Raw genomic sequence first — 13623 nt, 5'->3', positions numbered from 1 at the left:
AAACCTGTGTATTTTATTTGCCCGTTTGTCTCGGTGATGACACCATTTAAATTTTGTCCCTATCACAATGTATGGCGCCAATATTTTATTTGGAAATAAAGGTGCATTTTTCAGTTTTGAGTCCATCACCATTTACAAGCTTATAATTTAAAAAATGTTTGTAGTATACCCCCATCACGTGCATATTTAAAAAGTTCAGACCCTTAGGTAACTATTTATGTTTTTGTTTTTGTTTTTACAATTGACATATTTTTTTTCCAATAAAAAATGTATTTGGGTAATTTTTGGGTGTTGGGAAATAAACTGTTAATTTTTATTGTCATAATGGTTGTAAATTGCTTGAAAAATGTATGTGAATGAGTTTTGCTATTTTTGAGGTTTTTTTTCTTGTGCTTCTCGCTAAGGGCCCGTTTCCACTAGGAGCAGTGTGATGCGGCTACATAGCCGCATCACACCGCGTGTATGCTGAAACACATGCACGGCAATGGAAGAGTTTCCACTGTGTGCATGTTCTGCGGAGCGGTGCAGAGCGATCCGAGAATCTGCAGCATGCTGCAGATTCTCGCACGCCCGCAACCGCGCCCCATCTCATCCAATACACTTCCGCATCGGGAGATGCGGAAATGATGCGGCCGGCGGCGGAAGTGATGCGATGCGGTTAGGTAGCTGCATTCGCATCACTTAGTAGTGGAAATGGGCCCTTACCGGAAGCACAAGGAGGCCGGGGATTTTTTTTTTTTTTAAACTGCGGTCTCTGATAAGAGACAGTCGTTTTTTCTACTGGAGACTTAGATCTGTGAACGGGAACCATGTTCCCGTTCACTGATCTCTCGGCTACCGGGGCACAGCACAAGGACACAGGGGAGCGCTCCCCTGCAGTAGAGCAGCCGCCTGGATGTGATGATCACGTCCGGACGGCTGAAATGGTTAAGCTGTAATTGTTTTGATTTGTTCTGTATTGATTGTTGCAACTCTTCTGGATTTCCAGGACAATATTCCATTTGGTTGTGTTGATTTGGCTTGTACTCCTCCACTAAGTTACCCTATCCTTTATTTGTGTTAATATTCCAACCGGTAAAGGCCTTCACACAAACAAAGTGGCTACACACCTCTCCTATGGGAAGGATTTTTTGAGAGGGTTGAGTGAGTTTGAGCCAGTGAGGTGTATCTAGCCTAGTAATAATAATACGTACGGTATATCCTTTATAGAATTGTTTTGAGACGCAATATTTTGGTTCTAACCTATCAATTTGTCATGTTGTCTGCAAAGCCAATTAAAAAAACACTATCAATTAAAATGACTTTTTTTGTAATACTCTATAATAGGGTACACATTACCACTTTATTTGTTCACCCAGTTCTCTCTCCCTGCTTAAAGGGGAACTGAAGAGAGAGGTATATGGAGGCTGCCATGTTTATTTCCTTTTAAGCAATACCAGTTGCCTGGCAGCCCTGCTGATCCTCTGCCTCTAATACTATTAGCCGTAGCCCCTGAACAAGCATGCAGCAGATCAGGTGTTTCAGACTTTAAAGTCAGATCTGACAAGACTAGCTGCATGCTTGTTTCTGGTGTTATTCAGATACTACTGCAGAGAAATAGACCAGCAGGGCTGCCAGGCAACTGGTATTGATTAAATGGAAATAAATATGGCAGCCTCCATATACCTCTTACTTCAGTTCCCCTTTAAAGGGAACCTAAACTGAAAGGGATATGGATTGTTCCTTTTAAACAATACCAGTTGCCTGGCAGTCCTGCTGATCTCTGTGGCTGCAGTAGTGGCGGAATCACACACCTGAAACAAGCATTCAGCTAATCCAGTCTGACTTCAGTCAGAGGACCTGATCTGCATGCTTGTTCAGGGGCTGTGGCTGAAAGTATTAGAGACACAGGATCAGCAGGAGAGTCAGGCAACTGGTATTATTTTAAAAGGAAAAATCCATATCCTCAGTTTAGGTTCCCTTTAAAAATCATCCTTCATTCCTCACACAGCTAACAAATATACTTGACTGTGTCACAGATAGAGATGTCCCGAACAGTTTGCATGCGAACTTATTCGTGCGAACAACGCAGGTTCGCGTTCGCATCAAATCGCGAAGTTTATGGGAGTTCGACCCGCCCCTATACTACATCATTGGGCTAAACTTTGACCCTCTACATCGCAGTCAGCAGACACATGGCAGCCAATCAGGCTGCACTCCTTCCTGGAGCCCCCCCCCCCCCCTCCTTATATAAGGCAGCAGCGTCGGCCATGTTCTCACTCTGTGTGCTGCTGTTTTAGTGAGAGAAGGGAGAGAGGTTGCTGCAGAGATAGGGAAAGCTTAGTTAAGCTCTTGTTAGCTTGCTCCTTGCTGATGTTTGTTGCTGAAAAGCACCACCAAAAAAGCTCTTTTGAGAGCTAATGTTCTTGTGATGTTTTTTTTGTGTGTGTGTGGCCCACTGGCACTGCATATACAGCCCTGTCTGTCGCAGCTGGCCCTTGCTAATTGCTATACTGTGCCAGGCCCAGCACATTCAGTGCCTATTGTGACTGCTGCACCTTGTATTAAAATACCAGTCACTGCATACCTTTCACTGCACCTGTGTGACCGCACGATGTTTTACATACCAGTCACTGCATACCTTTCACTGCATCTGTGTGACCACACGCTGTTTTAAATACCAGTCACTGCATACCAGTCACTGCATACCTTTCACTGCACCTGTGTGATCGCACGCTGTTTTATATACCAGCAGTCAGTGCATCCATTTTCACTGCACCTGTGTGACCGCATGCTGTTTTATATAGCAGTCACTGCATACCTTTCACTGCATCTGTGTGACCGCACACTGTTTTATATACCAGTCACTGCATAACTTTTACTGCATCTGTGTGACCGCACGCTGTTCTATATACCAGCAGTCAGTGCATCCATTTTCACTGCACCTGTGTGACTGCACATTGTTATACCAGAAGTCACTGCATACCTTTCACTGCATCTGTGTGACCGCACATTGTTTTATATACCAGTCACTGCATACCTTTCACTGCATCTGTGTGACCGCATGCTGTTTTATATACCAGTCACTGCATACCTTCCACTGCATCTGTGTGACTGCACACTGTTATACCAGCAGTCACTGCAACCTTTTCACTGCACCTGTGTGACTGCACATTGTTATACCAGCAGTCAGTGCATACCTTTCACTGCATCTGTGTGACCTCACACTGTTTTATATACCAGTCACTGCATACCTTTCACTGCATCTGTGTGACCGCACGCTGTTTTATATACCAGCAGTCAGTGCATACCTTTCATTGCACCTGTGTGACTGCACATTGTATTATACCAGCAGTCAGTGCATACCTTTCACTGCATCTGTGTGACTGCACATTGTATTAGTCAAGTCAGTGCATACCTTTCACTTCAACCCCCCCAATATGGACAAAACAAAAGGCAGAGGCAGGCCACCCGGCAGGTCTGTTCGAGGTCATGCTGACTAGATTTCGTGCGGCCCTGGACCAAAGTACAGTGTTCAGAAGGCACGTGCCATCAACTCCCAAGATTGCCAGGACGTATTTGACTATTTAACACAGAACACCTCATCTTCCACAGCTTCTGCACGGAACCGTGACATATCTTCCTCCGCAGCCACCACTGCTACTACTAGCACCACATCCGCTCCATTTGACACTTCACAGGAGTTATTTGGTGGGGAATTCACTGATTCATAGCCGTTGTTGTTACAAGATGACGGTGCTAAGCATGTTACACCACCACCTCATATGTCTGAGTTAGGCGTCAGTATGGACGTAAGGTGTGAGGATGATGAAGTACCTGTTGTTGGTGCAGTTTTGGAGGTGTCTGATACAAGCGAAGCTGTGGAGGATGATTATGATGATGATGATACTGCCATTGATGTCACGTGGGTTCCCAACCATCCCAATAGACAAGATGAACAGGGGGACAGTTCAGAGGGGGAGTCAGAGAGGAGTAGGAGGAGACGAGTTGCTGAAAGAAGCAGACTATACGGGCTGGAAAGCCGCCATCGCCTGCACTCTCACCAACAATGCTGCAGATTCTCGCACGCCCGCAGCTGCGCCCCATCTCATCCAATACACTTCCGCATCGGGAGATGCGGAAATGATGCGGCCGGCGGCGGAAGTGATGCGATGCGGTTAGGTAGCTGCATTCGCATCACTTAGTAGTGGAAATGGGCCCTTACCGGAAGCACAAGGAGGACAGGAATTTTTTTTTTTTTAAACTGCGGTCTCTGATAAGAGACAGTTGTTTTTTCTACTGGAGACTTAGATCTGTGAACGGGAACCATGTTCCCGTTCACTGATCTCTCGGCTACCGGGGCACAGCACAAGGACACAGGGGAGCGCTCCCCTGCAGTAGAGCAGCCGCCTGGATGTGATGATCACGTCCGGACGGCTGAAATGGTTAAGCTGTAATTGTTTTGATTTGTTCTGTATTGATTGTTGCAACTCTTCTGGATTTCCAGGACAATATTCCATTTGGTTGTGTTGATTTGGCTTGTACTCCTCCACTAAGTTACCCTATCCTTTATTTGTGTTAATATTCCAACCGGTAAAGGCCTTCACACAAACAAAGTGGCTACACACCTCTCCTATGGGAAGGATTTTTTGAGAGGGTTGAGTGAGTTTGAGCCAGTGAGGTGTATCTAGCCTAGTAATAATAATACGTACAGTATATCCTTTATAGAATTGTTTTGAGACGCAATATTTTGGTTCTAACCTATCAATTTGTCATGTTGTCTGCAAAGCCAATTAAAAAAACACTATCAATTAAAATGACTTTTTTTGTAATACTCTATAATAGGGTACACATTACCACTTTATTTGTTCACCCAGTTCTCTCTCCCTGCTTAAAGGGGAACTGAAGAGAGAGGTATATGGAGGCTGCCATGTTTATTTCCTTATAAGCAATACCAGTTGCCTGGCAGCCCTGCTGATCCTCTGCCTCTAATACTATTAGCCGTAGCCCCTGAACAAGCATGCAGCAGATCAGGTGTTTCAGACTTTAAAGTCAGATCTGACAACACTAGCTGCATGCTTGTTTCTGGTGTTATTCAGATACTACTGCAGAGAAATAGACCAGCAGGGCTGCCAGGCAACTGGTATTGATTAAATGGAAATAAATATGGCAGCCTCCATATACCTCTTACTTCAGTTCCCCTTTAAAGGGAACCTAAACTGAAAGGGATATGGATTGTTCCTTTTAAACAATACCAGTTGCCTGGCAGTCCTGCTGATCTCTGTGGCTGCAGTAGTGGCGGAATCACACACCTGAAACAAGCATTCAGCTAATCCAGTCTGACTTCAGTCAGAGGACCTGATCTGCATGCTTGTTCAGGGGCTGTGGCTGAAAGTATTAGAGACACAGGATCAGCAGGAGAGTCAGGCAACTGGTATTATTTTAAAAGGAAAAATCCATATCCTTCTCAGTTTAGGTTCCCTTTGAAAATCATCCTTCATTCCTCACACAGCTAACAAATATACTTGACTGTGTCACAGATAGAGATATCCCGAACAGTTTGCATGCGAACTTATTCGTGCGAACAACGCAGGTTCGCGTTCGCATCAAATCGCGAAGTTTATGGGAGTTCGACCCGCCCCTATACTACATCATTGGGCTAAACTTTGACCCTCTACATCGCAGTCAGCAGACACATGGCAGCCAATCAGGCTGCACTCCTTCCTGGAGCCCCCCCCTCCTTATATAAGGCAGCAGCGTCGGCCATGTTCTCACTCTGTGTGCTGCTGTTTTAGTGAGAGAAGGGAGAGAGGTTGCTGCAGAGATAGGGAAAGCTTAGTTAAGCTCTTGTTAGCTTGCTCCTTGCTGATGTTTGTTGCTGAAAAGCACCACCAAAAAAGCTCTTTTGAGAGCTAATGTTCTTGTGATTTTTTTTTGTGTGTGTGTGGCCCACTGGCACTGCATATACAGCCCTGTCTGTCGCAGCTGGCCCTTGCTAATTGCTATACTGTGCCAGGCCCAGCACATTCAGTGCCTATTGTGACTGCTGCACCTTGTATTAAAATACCAGTCACTGCATACCTTTCACTGCACCTGTGTGACCGCACGATGTTTTACATACCAGTCACTGCATACCTTTCACTGCATCTGTGTGACCACACGCTGTTTTATATACCAGTCACTGCATACCAGTCACTGCATACCTTTCACTGCACCTGTGTGATCGCACGCTGTTTTATATACCAGCAGTCAGTGCATCCATTTTCACTGCACCTGTGTGACCGCATGCTGTTTTATATAGCAGTCACGGCATACCTTTCACTGCATCTGTGTGACCGCACACTGTTTTATATACCAGTCACTGCATAACTTTTACTGCATCTGTGTGACCGCACGCTGTTCTATATACCAGCAGTCAGTGCATCCATTTTCACTGCACCTGTGTGACTGCACATTGTTATACCAGCAGTCACTGCATACCTTTCACTGCATCTGTGTGACCGCACATTGTTTTATATACCAGTCACTGCATACCTTTCACTGCATCTGTGTGACCGCATGCTGTTTTATATACCAGTCACTGCATACCTTCCACTACATCTGTGTGACTGCACACTGTTATACCAGCAGTCACTGCAACCTTTTCACTGCACCTGTGTGACTGCACATTGTTATACCAGCAGTCAGTGCATACCTTTCACTGCATCTGTGTGACCGCACGCTGTTTTATATACCAGCAGTCAGTGCATACCTTTCATTGCACCTGTGTGACTGCACATTGTATTATACCAGCAGTCAGTGCATACCTTTCACTGCATCTGTGTGACTGCACATTGTATTAGTCAAGTCAGTGCATACCTTTCACTTCAACCCCCCCAATATGGACAAAACAAAAGGCAGAGGCAGGCCACCCGGCAGGTCTGTTCGAGGTCATGCTGACTAGATTTCGTGTGGCCCTGGACCAAAGTACAGTGTTCAGAAGGCACGTGCCATCAACTCCCAAGATTGCCAGGACGTATTTGACTATTTAACACAGAACACCTCATCTTCCACAGCTTCTGCACGGAACCGTGACATATCTTCCTCCGCAGCCACCACTGCTACTACTAGCACCACATCCGCTCCATTTGACACTTCACAGGAGTTATTTGGTGGGGAATTCACTGATTCATAGCCGTTGTTGTTACAAGATGACGGTGCTAAGCATGTTACACCACCACCTCATATGTCTGAGTTAGGCGTCAGTATGGAGGTAAGGTGTGAGGATGATGAAGTACCTGTTGTTGGTGCAGTTTTGGAGGTGTCTGATACAAGCGAAGCTGTGGAGGATGATTATGATGATGATGATGATACTGCCATTGATGTCATGTGGGTTCCCAACCATCCCAATAGACAAGATGAACAGGGGGACAGTTCAGAGGGGGAGTCAGAGAGGAGTAGGAGGAGACGAGTTGCTGAAAGAAGCAGACTATACGGGCTGGAAAGCCGCCATCGCCTGCACTCTCACCAACGTGCGCACCAGAACGGCCATCTGCTTGCGGTGCGGTACACAGTGAGTTTAGTCTGTCAGTGTGAAGCAGTACACTACTTACACTGCCTGATCCATGTCTACACACGCAAGATGTTTTTGAAGCACTTTAGGCCTCCAATTTAGGAATACAATGTGATTTCTGCCTTTTAGGGATTATAACCCTGCTCTGTGTCAACGCCATCATTTTCCCTGGGACTTTTGGCGTGTATCCCACTCCGCCATGCCCCCCTCCAGCTGTTAGACCCCTTGAAACATCCTTTCCATCACTTTTGTGGTCAGAAACAGTGTTTGTCGTTTTTGAAGTTCACCTGCCCATTGAAGTCAACTGCGGTTCGCGATGTTCGCCGGTTCGCAAACTTTTTCACAAGTTTGCATTCGCAAACAAAAATCCACGGGTTCGCGACATCTCTAGTCACAGCATACAGGAGAAGTGAGGAGGAGGAGGCTGATCTGAAAAGGTAACATGCAGCTAGATGTGCTGTAATATTGCTGTAATGTAACTAGCAGTCAGATGTGTATACACTATTCCTGACTGACTGACTGACTGGCTTGCTTGTGACTTTTCACTCCAGGCTGCATCTACTTTGTAGGCTTCTATGTGGTGCTGTGCTGAGAGGGAAATACAGTATGCTGTTTACAAAGGCATTATTAGGATCTTTATCAGTCAGAGAAGCAAAGATAGTAAACACACATTGCTGGAATCTTTCACCCCTAAAGCCCCATCTACACGATACGATTCTTTATACGATTCGATTACGATTCTATTTACGACCCGATTAAATCCAACATGTCCAATCGGGATTTGATTAGATTTAATTCGATTTGCCATTGTTTTGCAATAGCAAATCGAATTGAATCGAATCGAATCCCAATCGGACATGTTGGATTTAATCGGATCGTAAATAGAATCGTAATCGAATCGTATAAAGAATCGTATCGTGTAGATTGGGCTTTACCACCATCTGAATAAGATTCTTTCAGCAAGGTGATTATTAAACTATACAGTGAGGAGTTGATAGCAACCCCCCTGTGCAGGAACATGGTCTAGCCCTCTAAAAACCCAACACTTTTGTATCTAAAACTGACGAAGGATTTTACAGCAAAGAGGCAGAGCTGTGTGAGGAAGGAAATCGCTCCTAGTACTTGTGGTAATATGTGCCCTAGCATTAAAAAAAAAAGTTGTTTTCATCGAAAGTATTCCTTTAACGTAGGCTACAGATTTTCTATTTATAAGTTTAGGGTGTGGGAGGCAGGTAACCGCTGCCTTGTCTTGGGTGCCAAGATGACCAGAAATTGCCCTGCTTGTTGTTGTGGGCAATGGTTCGGCACCATTCTTACACTTGTGATCAAATTCATCAAGGCTGTTACAGCATGGCAAGCTGAAATTACCGAGCAGTGTGGTAAATTACCGACGGTAAATACCTCCAACACATGTCAGCAAATATCAATTCATAAAGCACTGGTGTCAGGAAGGACATAAACTTGCCCTTTTGAACAGGACATACTGTAGGTGTCAGTTCATAAAGCATTACAACATTCGGTAATGCTGAAAACAGCTGAGTTTACAGAGCATTTAGTAAAATGGCAATTCATCAGCGCTGTTACCGCATGGCAAACTGAAATTACAGAGCTTGGAAAAACAAAGAGAAATCGAGAGCCCGATATGGTGTAGTATTGTTAAGTTGGTTGTGGTTAAAAGCAAAATATTTTAGATATACTCACAGTATGGGTTACCCATAGGCAACCACTTCAAGTGCAGGTGGGGAGTATTAGAACCTGACCCCACTCAGTTTTTAAGATGTTGCTCTCTGTAGATAGGAAAAGGGGTAGCACCCCTCCACCGAGGGTGGACTCAAGATTTCAGCAAGGCTTGGTGTACAGAGGCGCCAGAGTAGAATAAAAACGTTTAAAAACCATCTAAAAGAAGGGGGATGTTCAGGTGGACTTACCTCCCTCAAAAATATAAAACTCAATTGAGTCACAATATATCAATACAAAAATGTTTATTGAACTCCACTTAGTGCAACGCGTTTCGCAGGTGTGGTCCTGCTTCATCAGGCAAACAGGAGTATAACTCAATGGGTCTAGATGCAGAAGTGAGCGCCTCTGTGTGGACAGAGGCGCTCACTTCTGCATCTAGACCCATTGAGTTATACTCCTGTTTGCCTGATGAAGCAGGACCACACCTGCGAAATGCGTTGCACTAAGTGGAGTTCAATAAACATTTTTGTATTGATATATTGTGACTCAATTGAGTTTTATATTTTTGAGGGAGGTAAGTCCACCTGAACATCCCCCTTCTTTTAGATGGTTTTTAAACGTTTTTATTCTACTCTGGCGCCTCTGTACACCAAGCCTTGCTGAAATTACAGAGCAGTGAGGTAAATTACCAACTTGTGCGGTAAACACCTCAATAAATGTCAGCAAATGTCAATTTATAAAGATCAGAGCATCCAGTAAAGCCCAGGAACATGTTCCCTAATTACTGGCAGCTCTTATCTGTCGAAAACCAGCTTCGAATGTCTTCCGTGTACATGTCCCAAAACTGACAGGAGCAGAGAGCCAATAGGGACAGCTTTTCTCTCCTGCTACTCCCTTTGATAGGCGGAACACACTTTTCTACCCCCCAGGCAGATGAACAGAGAGAACAGAACAAAAGTGGTTTCCCCTGCCTCTCTTCAGATGTTTAGCCTTTAAGGTTCCTGTTTGACGATGCGGAGGAGCAAGTGGGGAAATCACCTAAGCATGGCATGTGTAATGTCTCCCAGAAGTTCATCTAAGCTGTGGCAATTAAATAAAATGTTAAGAAAGACTAATGGACAAATTGAGAGAGAGCAGAGGCAGTATAACAAACATTCATACATTACATTCTAAAGGGATGTCGGGATGCTTCTTACTATTGTAATGCCCTCCCTGCACGGAACAGCTTGTATCACAGAGACAGCTCCACACTCTTCTGCTGTTACCGAACAGGGTTTTGTGAATTAAAGCAACTTATTTCGGTAAATTACCAAATTTCTACTGCACCTTTGAAAATATTGATGAATTAGCAAAAAAAAAAAAAGTCTAAAATACCGAATGTGATATTTTTCCAACTTTTTTTTTTAATTTTTTCGTGCAACCTTTGATGAATTGAGTTCTCTAGCCTTCCAGTGAGGGATCTCAGTGTAAGTTGACAGCACTGTGCTTCCTCTCCATCTCTCAGTCTCAGTGCTGTTGCAATGACAACTGCAAAAAAAGTCCAATAGCTGTATATAAATACACGTTTGATTAAACATAAATAGCCATACTACATACATTAATCTTTACTGGTGTTGCATTACAAGGCTCACCTCCCTGACCAGTATCAATCAAAAGGAACACAGGGCGCTTGCTTGTAATGCATTAGCTGCGACCAGCATGTAGAAGATGTTGCGAGTCAACAGATTCTCCTAGATAGGGAATGTCATATAGTTACCTTCTACACACAAGTGGTCAACAAATAGGTGGCCTTGCATTTGTTAGTTCAGTTATTCTTTAAATTAACATTTTATATTGTTTGGGAACTTCAATGGTTATCTGTCAGGATCATCCGCAAGGCAACTTAGGCAGCTGTCTGAGGCCTAGTGGGAGTCAAGGGGCCTGGCTGTCACCTTTTTTTGACACCAATCCCACCCCAGCTTACCAGAAAAACTATCAAGGGGGACTAAAAGCTACTGCCTTGCCTTGGGCCACGTTTCGTCTCCTGGATAGCGTACTGGTTCAGGCTGTTGCCTTTGATGCAAGGTTTGAGCCTTTGACCAGGGTTTGAATCCCTGCTCAAGCCAATACATAAAACAGTAAGGAGTCTTAGGGCACGGCTCCCAAATGATCCTGGTCGTCCGTAGAGTGCACCCTAACTGGGTGGCTGCAGCCCTGAAGCGCATTGAGTCCATAAGGAGAAAAGCGCAATATAACTGTGTCTTGTCTTCTCTGTTGTTAACTTGCATACCTAGTTCTGCACACACTTCTATTTTAGAAACTGTGACAGTCTGTCTTGGATTTTAGTTTGAGGATATAGTATGAGTGGAAGTAAGCAAACGTAGTTATGTCCCTCAAGCTCCAAGGCTACCAGAAAACCATAACTTGTAGTCTTCACCCCTAGAGCACCCAAGGAAAAAAACAGTTAATTAATATGTCCATGGCTTATTCAGTAAGTCCCACATTTTAGTGGATAACTAGTGGTAGTTAAGGACAACATGAGGACAGGGTTTGGCTAAGGCATAGTTATTGGATAAGATTAGTGCTATTTAATTTTAGTGAGAACCTAGTTTAACCACTTGATGACCCACCCTTTACCCCCCCTTAAGGACCAGCGTGGTTTTTAGTGATCTGTGCTGGGTGGGCTCTACAGCCCCCAGCACAGATCAGGGTGCAGGCAGAGAGATCAGATTGCCCCCCTTTTTTCCCCCCTATGGGGATGATGTGCAGGGGGGGGGGGTCTGATCTCTTCTGCCTGCGTGTGGCTGGCGGGGGGGGGGCACCTCAAAGCCCCCCTCCGCAGCGAAATTCCCCCCTCCCTCTCCTACCTGCTCCCCCCCCCGGTGATCGAGGCTGCACAGGACGCTATCTGTCCTGTGCAGCCTGTGACAGGACGTCCCCTGTCACATGGCGGCGATCCCCGGCCGCTGATTGGCCGGGGATCGCCGATCTGCCTTACGGCGCTGCTGCGCAGCAGCGGCGTACAAATGTAAACAAAGCGGATTATTTACGCTTGTGTTTACATTTAGCCTGCGAGCCGCCATCGGCGGCCCGCAGGCTATTCACGGAGCCCCCCGCCGTGATTTGACAGGAAGCAGCCGCTCGCGCGAGCGGCTGCTTCCTGATTAATCAGCCTGCAGCTGGCGACGCAGTACTGCGTCGCTGGTCCTGCAGCTGCCACTTTGTCGACGCACGGTATAAGCGTGCGGTCGGCAAGTGGTTAAATGATTAAGGTTCATCAGGAAAGCTATTGAAAATTGATTGCACCTCAAGCTATGGGTTGTCTGTTATCTGCCACTCCTGCCGTGCTCCCAATCAATGGAGATTCTCCTTCCTGTCCAATCAATAACTTTGATCAATTTTAGCCAGAAATTGATCAAAATTACTATTAATCAAACATGTTGTGCAATAGATTCCTGGCAGATTTTATTGAATCTGCTGGGAATTGAGCAAGAAAATTGGTGTGTAGTACCTTCTTTGCTCTGCAGTATACAGCTGCCTCTCATAACACTACTGGACGGCTGGAAAATGTTAATACTGTGCAGGACTCGTACAGGCCACACAGTTCAGGTTCAACCCCGTGCTTTTTATAGGTACCGTCTTTTATTTATATTCTGACAGCATAGCAGCAACCTCAGCTCTGCCCACTATGGGCCTGACGCATGACCTGCAATAAACCCTATGTGTGCAGGCACATGTTAATCAAAGCTAGCTTACCACTCTTTCCCTGTTGCAGTCAATATATGTTTATAAAACACTTCACAACTGAGAGGTTTTTTTACCTTCTGTACCAGAGCATTTTTCACCTTTCAGCACTCCTTCCATTAATTTGCTAATAACTTTATTCCTACTTATCACGATGAAGCGATCGATATCTTGTATTTTTTCGCCACCAATTAGGCTTTCTTTGGGTGATACATTATACTAAGAATTATTTTATTCTAAATGCATTTTAATGGGTAAAATAAGAAAAAAATGAAAAACAAAATAGTTATTTCTATATTTTTTAAATAATACATGCACTGGTAATTAAAACCCACACATTTTATTTGCCCATTTGTCCTGGTTATTAACTAACCAGCAAGCTCATGGTGACCCAGAACTCATTGGAGTGTGTAAGGGACTACAATGGTCCTAAAAGCCCCCTTACTAAAATGCTAAGAAAAACGAAAGTTTGCTTTCTTAAAACAGAAAGAATTTGCGATAATTCAGGTTGGAGTGAGCTTGAGATGTCTCCCAGTGCATCACTGCTGAATATATGCAAATTAACCATTGTTACCCTTAGAAGCTAAACATACCTCCAGAACCGCTGGAATGCAATGATGTGTCATCTTGTTCATTTGTACAGAGCCATAATAATCCAACATGCATGCATACTGTTTCGGATTGTTTGA

Source organism: Hyperolius riggenbachi, chromosome 2 (assembly GCF_040937935.1).
Source record: "Hyperolius riggenbachi isolate aHypRig1 chromosome 2, aHypRig1.pri, whole genome shotgun sequence".
In the NCBI taxonomy this organism is placed as follows: domain Eukaryota; kingdom Metazoa; phylum Chordata; class Amphibia; order Anura; family Hyperoliidae; genus Hyperolius; species Hyperolius riggenbachi.
The sequence above is the reverse complement of the archived record's forward strand: the minus strand, read 5'-3'. Positions refer to the sequence as shown.